We start from the raw sequence: 8,372 nt of genomic DNA on the forward strand, positions 1-8,372 counted from the left end.
GAGCCGCTGGAGCCTGTTGTCACTTTCGCTGGCAGCGCCACATGATGGACTGCACTTTGCTTGTTTAGGTTTTGTTTTCAGCCACGACATTCGACCAAATTATTCTCCACGAAGGGCTTTAAAGTTTCCCAAGTGCCTGTGAAAACCTGGAAACGCTGATCGTGATCCTATTTCTCAGCTGAGTGGCTACATTCAGCCAGAGCCATATTGATATGCAAAACGTCACGGGCCCCGGGTCTAAAGATGGTTTCTGTCTGCCTTGTGAAAGGGGGCCATACTTTTTTAAAGCCTAGGCCTTTCTAAAGCCGCACAATACCATATAGACTATGCCATTTAAAGCATCTGAAGCAACCCAAAATGTATTGAAAGCTTGCTTTGCAGACTCATTAAGACTACTCAATAGGTTCTGGCAAATACCGTGCCAGGGCTGACCGCACGGATTAAGACTTTTGAAGTGATACACAAACCCCTTGCTTAAACTAATTGCTGCCCCATGGCTCATGAGGTCAAGTATTTGTATTCATTGCATTCGAGAGGAGCCACTTGTGGGGCTGTCCAGGTGAAGTCTGCACTTCATTAGACCAGGACAATAAGCTGGAAGTTCCCCGTAGGAAGGGGAAAGGTAACCAAGATGGAAATCTGATGGATCTCTCAAAGGAGAATCATTGAATACAAACAAACGTATGCCCAGCGCTGCAGGGTTTTTCAATGAAAGAGTTCCAAAATGGAATCGTGGTTTTGCAATCTAATATACTAAATGCGGGGAGGTATCCTTGCCAAATGCTTCATTAAGATCTTTGTTGTGCTACCCTAAAATGGCCAGTTCAATTCAAAGGGAATGTAACTTTAATTACATGTATCGGTCAAGTGTGTACAAATCTCTGTCGTTGTTTTGGTTCAGACACGATGCTGCAGTTTTTTGTTACTGTCACCCCTGGGAGTTACTTTGAAACCTATTACTTGAATTCTATGAATTTTGTTACAGGTATATTGAAAGAAAAATTGCAAAGGTGACTGAGATCAGAGAAAATCCATTGACATTTCATTTTCTTTGCCTTCAGCCCTAGATGTGTTTGCTGGGCAGCAAAATTTCATTCTTGCCTACAACACTGTGGGGATGTATTTTCCATATCCTGCTTTTAAACTTTCACAATGAATTGAACATTAATAAATAGGCCTGGCTTGTCCTAAAATGTTTGTCTTCCTCTGTTTTGGGTAGGGGGACTTACCTCATCAGTAAGGAAGGAAAAGCAGCAGTAAGAGGCCAAATTGGCATCCTAAGTTAATAATGTAGCTGAATTCGAAGTACCTTAGTCCGAACTTACCGCGGGTCCAGACGCGGCAGGCAGGCTCCCCCGTCGATGCTGCGTACTCCTCTCGCCGAGCTGGAGTACCGGCGTCGACGGCGAGCACTTCCGGGATCGATCCCAGAACATCGTTTGCCTGCCGTCGGACCCGGAGGTAAGTGTAGACGTACCCCAAGTGATGGTGAATTAGAGAGGAGATTGGATAGTGAATGCTCTACCTTATATCACTGGGGCTGCTTGAAATTCAACTTTATCTCCTAAGAGTTCTCCATTGTAACACATTGAAAAACACCACCGCAATCTTAGCAAATTGCTGCCATCAGTTAAACTGTTCAAAAGGCAACGTTAGCCTGTGACAACACTAAAGCATTGCGCCCAGCATGAGAAATATAACATGCTTCAAACATCCATCAAGTTGTATGGCTAGCATTTCAATGTATGCAGAATCATTAACCTATGATAACCCTTAAAGCCAGAGGAATTCCAAATTATTCCCTTCTGTTTGCCATCAGTGGACAGTTACTGATTGCTGGTGAAAATCAAGATGCAAAGTCGACATTGGGCTGGTAGAATCAAATCCATTGATTGAGCAGAGGTCGCTTTTGTGATGCATTGTTCCCCAATTACAAGTGGGTTCCTTTTAGCAACAGAATAGGGAACCCATCATTTGTTAACACATGTGCCTCATGTATATCCTAGAAGAAATAGCTTTGGTCATCACTTGTTAATGGGCCTAATTAAAAATGCAAATTTAGAAAAATTAGGGGCGAGATTTTATAAAGACCTCAGCCAGCTTTTTCATTAAGGCACAACATACCATAGTTCCCATTCCTCCCAATGGGAGCTGATGAGTGCTGAGAGCATTTGAAAAAAAAACTTTGACCTCTTCGTTTTGGGTGTCTAAGAGGGACACTTAGAAAAATCTGTCCCCAATTGTGGGTACTGAATACTTATGAAAATCTAATCCAAGATGTCTTTTCTTTTTCCCCACCAGCCAATTTCACCTAATTTACAATCACGTTTAAAAAAAAATTCCTATAAGCCTGTGGGCATCAAACTTGTATTGTGAAAAACCAAAATGCTACAGTCTTTATTCAGGCAAAACTCCCCCAGAAGCCACTAGGAGTTTTGCCTCAGTAAGAATGCAGCTGCCAGCTCTGGAAATACCATAGTATGGTGTGAAATGTATTTGAACATTGTAAATTTTCAGCTGGATTGTTTGGCTTGGATTGTGCTATGTACTGACCAGTTATAGTTTGATTTTTTTTTCTCTTTTCCCTATATGGAAGATACATCTTTGTGTTTATATTTTAACAGAGAGCGTTCTGGGCCTGATATCACTCTCCTTTGCTGGAGTTTTCTCACCACCTGTAAAACTTGTACAAGCAGTCTCCACTGGGATAACAACGCTGGGTGAAAATGTCAGAATCTGATCACACTAAAAAAAAATAACCACTATATTTTTCTGCACAAGATCTCTGAAAATAAAGTTCTAAAGAAAATGATGCAGGACTATTTTTGTTTTCATTGGTGTATTTGCTGTTCTGGACCAGTGTGAAAAATAGACTCTGGTTATTTTCATAGGTTTTCTCCCCCTTTTGTTCCTATCTTGAATTTGTAAAAATCCAGATTTTTCAAGTTTCTTGGAAGTAAATATTTATTCTCTAGGATGTCTAGTTATAAAGGAACCTGGCCTCAAAACATGAGAGAGAGAGCGGGAGCCTGACATATATCAAACATTTTCTTCCTGCGTGCTACTGACAGCTGTTAGGTCAAGACATTTCCAAATTAGCATGCAAATGATGGTTTGGATAATGTGTATGGACTTTGGTTTGCTCCGAGAAAGACACCATGAGGCCTCCTACAGCTAAAAATGTAAGGATCATGCATACGTGATGCAAGAATCATAGACTGAGTGCCCTTCACTAGGCATAATCTGGGCACATTCCTTCCATTAAACTGTGATCCTGGCATGCCTTGCATCATCCATGTGTGAGCTGAAATTGATCACAGAGAGAGGGAAGGCAAAGCTGAACATGTTAATGTCTCAAAGGTGCTTTATTGCCAATGAATCCTGGTCATGTGACTCTACAGTGAATTGTAACTAGTAATTTTGTGCCTAATGCATCCTTAGTAATTTTGTTTACATAGATGAAAATAATGGTGAACATTTTCCCATCACCTCCCAGGGCTTTGGAAATTGCACCTTGCCAGGATTATTCTGTTCGATGAGCTCTAGGAAGGAAAAAAAATGTATCAGAGACTCCTCTGGCATATAAACAAGACATTGTCGTATTCCACACACATTTCCCTCCGCCCTCTTCGACTGCTCCCGCCCCCCAAGTTTTCTACAGGGATTCTGACTATTTAAACATTTTTGGTAAAGTGTCAGTTATATTCAGACTTTCTGGCAGGGTCACCCAGTGATCATGTGACCTTGTCAGTCACAGATCTCCCTGGCTTTCTTGTCATGTGACCTTGTCAAGTGTTTGGACAGAGGGCAGCGTTCACTGTCAACTGAGATTAACTTGCGCTGAGAAAGTTACACATATTGATAAAAATGTTTGCATCCAGAGACGATCACAATCTATATCTGGTGTCCTGCTCAATGACATTTCCTCTGGTTCAGCGGAATCCATTAGTCCAGAAGTTTGTTATGGAGTCTGCTCATGAAAATGACCCTATTTGTGAGCTGGCTACACTTTGGTGGGGTGACCATTTAATAACTGTAAGCAAGGCCCATTTGCCGTGGGGAACACTTGACAAGAAATAAAGAATTTTATGCAGAAAGGATACCCCTCTCCACAAAACTCACATTTTACTGTGTGATCTGGCTTTCCTCAATGTCACATGCTACCAGGATCTGCATACATCAAATGCCAGAAGGAGGCCTTGATTGTCTTTCTGCTTTGAAGTGGTGTTGAGCATGCCTGACTCAGGAAGCCTGCAAATGTTGATTACAGCCAGCCTATTGAGGAGGGAGTGGAAGAGTGGAATGGTGTTCAGGGAGCTGGTCAGCATGGCTGGTGCAGGACACAGTGCTTATTTATAATTTAGCAGTGGTCACAAACAGGAAAGTTGCAGCCTGCATGTGATTGGCAGTGCCACCATCACAGCTGGTAAATGATCAGTCATCCATTAAATGGGGCGCACAGTCTGTGCAGTGACACAAACACAAAGCTTTCATATTCCCTTACACATACAGCGAGTCAGAAAAACCATTTTTCCCTAGGAAAAAATTCAGCTGGAAAATTATCGTTTGAAATTTTTCAGGAGAAATTTTTGAAAGGAAATGTTCATAGGATTTTGATTCAAATCAAAATGTTCATTTCAAACTGAGATTTTTCCTTGTGGGTAAGATTTTGAAAACTGGCCTTAAAAAAAAAAAAATTGGATTCCCCTCCCTCCCAAAACGTTCACACAAACTTTTTTTTGGCCGCTGAATGTGTTAGATGGAATGATGTGTTGATTTTCTTTCCACGTTTTTCACACTGTAAATATTCAAAACTTCTTCAACTTTGGAAAAGTTTCAGAGTTTCTATTGCCTTTGGTGGCCAAAAAAAAGAGAGACGAAAACAGCAAGGGAAAGGCAGAAAAACCAAAAATCTGACATTTTGAAAATTTTCCATTTTCAAAAGCCAAAACTGAAATTTCAATATGAAATAAGACAATGTAATTGTGCAATTTCCTGCACAAGAAAAGGAAAAATAACTTCAATCATAAATGATATTTTGCCATGAAAAATGATATTTTCAAAGCAAACCCAGTTTGGTAGTAAAAGTTTTCAGTCAAAATCTTGTAACCAGCTGTAGCTATGTTTATCAATGTGTCTCAAATTCTTTGCAAAGCCAGGTTACCATCATTTCACAGCTGAGATAGAAGAGGCACAGAGAATGTTGAGTGATTTGAGGGAGTGGTGCATAGAACCCAGGTCTCTCTAGAGATGAGAGAACAGCAGGACACAGAGATAGGACACCAAAGTGCAGCCACACTAAGGTTTCAGTACAGGCTCCTCAGAGTACATCTATACAAAGAACATCTAAAAAAACCATTGCATCACAGGGACATAACTATTGCAAAACCACCAGGTTCCAGCCTTGAGACAGCCCAGGGTGTCTTCCACCCACATTCCTGGCCCTTACAAAGGTGGGACTTCAGCCCATCTCAAGTAACTGTTTCCTCTGCGATCATTTGGTTTCCAATGTGGGCTCACAAGCCTTTCCCTGCATGCTTTTCTGCTTACTGGCTCTTTAAATTTGAGAGAGTCAGTAGCTGCAGCCCTAGAACAGCCATTTTGTATCTAGCTGCCGCAGACTGTCCATTGTGCCGTCACTCCCTGCTGGTAAGTACTCTGAGCTCCTATACCTATGACATGTCCCTCTAATGTTCCCTTCTTCCTGAGCAGATGAAATATCCTCCTAGGGACATTAGAAAACAGTTCTGAACCGTAAGATCAGTTGGGGCAATGGCACAGGCAGCTGGGGAGAGGTGACCAGGGAGGGCACAATCCCTGAATACAGTCAAGAAATGAGGAAATTAAAAAAAAAAAAGAGAGGGAATGATGTGAAGATGGGAGCTAAAAATGCAAAGGGGTCAGGGCATGGAAATTTCTGGCCCTGATGATTTATGCCGACTGGTTCATATGATCATGTGAAAGAGTTGGGTGTTTCAGCAGGGTGAAATTAACACGTGTGAGGGCAGCAGCAGCATGAAACCTAGCTTCCACTTATATCTTAAAAACAGGCCACAGGTGAGACTTGAGTGGTGCAGAAGCCTCATGCTGGTGGAAGATCATTAGCAGTGGCAATTGAATTTGGGGGCTCTGGAGCTAATGCGTGAGCTTCTAGTGCCTTGGCTATAAAAATCCAGCTCTCTCAGCTAAGGAGAGACTCATCAACCACTTACATGTGGACCACCTGTCACTAGAGGGGGACAGGTGTCACACTGAATGGGGGTGGGTTATATCTGCATGGGTCAATTTCACTTTGAAAGAGCAGGAGAGGAGAAAATTAGGTTTACCAATGTACGTGGCATGCACAGAGTAGGCAGCAGTGATCCCTGTGTGTATGTGGTTTAGCTGTGTTAGCCCCGTGGGCTACCAAAATCCATTTCATTTGGCTGGTCAGGGATTCTGGAGAGAATTCCCCCCCCTCCTCCCAGCCTTGGTTATTTGAATGGAAATGAAACCTGAGCACTAGAAGAGAGTCTGTTTGCATGGTGATACCTGGTGTAAAATTATCACAGTTTAGGTAGAGCTGGCTGGGAATTTTTTGACCAAAAATGCCAAGTCATAGAAATGGAAACTTTTCATAGAAATGTATTGGTTTCTAGGAAAATTTATGTTGGTAAGGTTTCTTGGGTCCAGGGTGAAATTGCTCATTGGGGATGTGGGAAGGCCAGCTTCAATTCCCTGTTCTGCTTGATTTGGAGCAGGGATTCAAACCTAGGTCTCCTACATCCCAAGTGACTGATCTAACCACCACACGATTGAGTCAAGTTCTGCTATTGTGTCATTCTCTCCTTTTGGAGCTGTTCCACTCTGTATAATGGACAATGGTTAGGGCACTCACCTGGGAGGCTCAGATAGGATATCTCCATTAATTTATTTTTTATTTTAAGTTGAAGCTGCAATTCCCTACGTTGCAGCCCTTTGGGAATTCAGAATTGCCACTGGCTAGGGATTTTCAACAAACCATTCTTAACCAAAATTGAATTTCCCCCTCTCCCTAACGCCAGCAAAACACTTTTACGTTGCTACCACTGTGTTACAAACCATATTCCAGTGGGCTATAATAGTTCAGAGAGAATTGGTATGTTAACATACTGTTACTTTAATCATACAACTCCCGAAACAAGAACTAACTCCCATTATAAACCACTTATTTTTCAAACCATCTCTCTAATTTCCCAATGCGCTTGTACTATACCATTATGCCGTTTTGCACACTTTAACCAGATGCAGACTTCCATCTTTCCAATAGGCTGCACTTTTCCATGAGAAGAGACCCTCAATAAGACTTGTTGCTGAGCTACATTTAAGGATGAAATGTTATATAAAAACTTATCATACAAAATGAAACTTTTGTCTTCAGAACTGGTAGAATAAAACAAAATGTGATTTGTAACTAAAAGTGATGAACTCGGTTTGCTGTGATTTATTGTCTACGAGATAAGTTCATGGAGGATGGGTCCCTCAATGGCTATTAGCCAAGATGACTCCATGCTCTGGGTGTCCCTAAACCTCTAACTGCCAGAAGCTGGGACTGGACAACGGGGGGTGGATCACTTGATAATTGTTGTGTTCTGTTCATTCCCTACGAAGTATCTGGCACTGGCCATTGTTGGAAGACATACTTGGCCAGATGGATCATTGGTCTGACCCAGTATGGCCATTTTTATGTTCTTAAGAGTGTATCCATCCCGCTCAGCACGCGTGAAAATACTGATAAATCCCCAAACTTTCACAACTGATTATTTGTCCAACAATTTGTATCAGAAGTTTAATTCTTTTCTGTTAATGATTTGTCATTTTGTTTAAAAATGTTTGTCTCCCAATCAGGGAGTAGAAGCAATACCATGTGACTTAGCTGACCAAAAGAAGGTGGTGAATCTCAAATACTTAGTGGAATGAAGGCTTTGCAGCCAAGGCATTGGCCTGGATCCCTGGGTTGAAATCCTGGCTCTGCCATAGACTTTGTGGGTGACCTTGGGCAAGTCACTTAATTTCTCTGGGCCTCAGTCTCCCATCTTTAAAACAGGGATAACAATATTTCCTTTCTCCTGCCCTTTGTGTTGTCTGTTTGGATTGTAAGCTCCTCTGGGCAGGGATGGTCCCTTACTAAGTGTGTGTACAGTGCGGCCCCAATCATGGGTAGGGCCTCTAAGTGCAGCCATAGCTGAAGTGAATGGTACATGTAGTGCTTAATTTATAAAGACAGAAAGCGGTGCCAGGGCTCAAGCAATAACGACCGTGTCCTCTGCACAGCATGACCTCGCACGTACCATCCATGTGAGGTCACACCCTGCACCCCACTGACAGAAGAGGTGCTGGGGTTGAATCCTGGC

This window comes from Terrapene carolina, unplaced genomic scaffold (genome assembly GCF_002925995.2).
Source record: "Terrapene carolina triunguis isolate 2854851 unplaced genomic scaffold, T_m_triunguis-2.0 Scaffold93, whole genome shotgun sequence".
Classification (NCBI taxonomy): domain Eukaryota; kingdom Metazoa; phylum Chordata; order Testudines; family Emydidae; genus Terrapene; species Terrapene triunguis.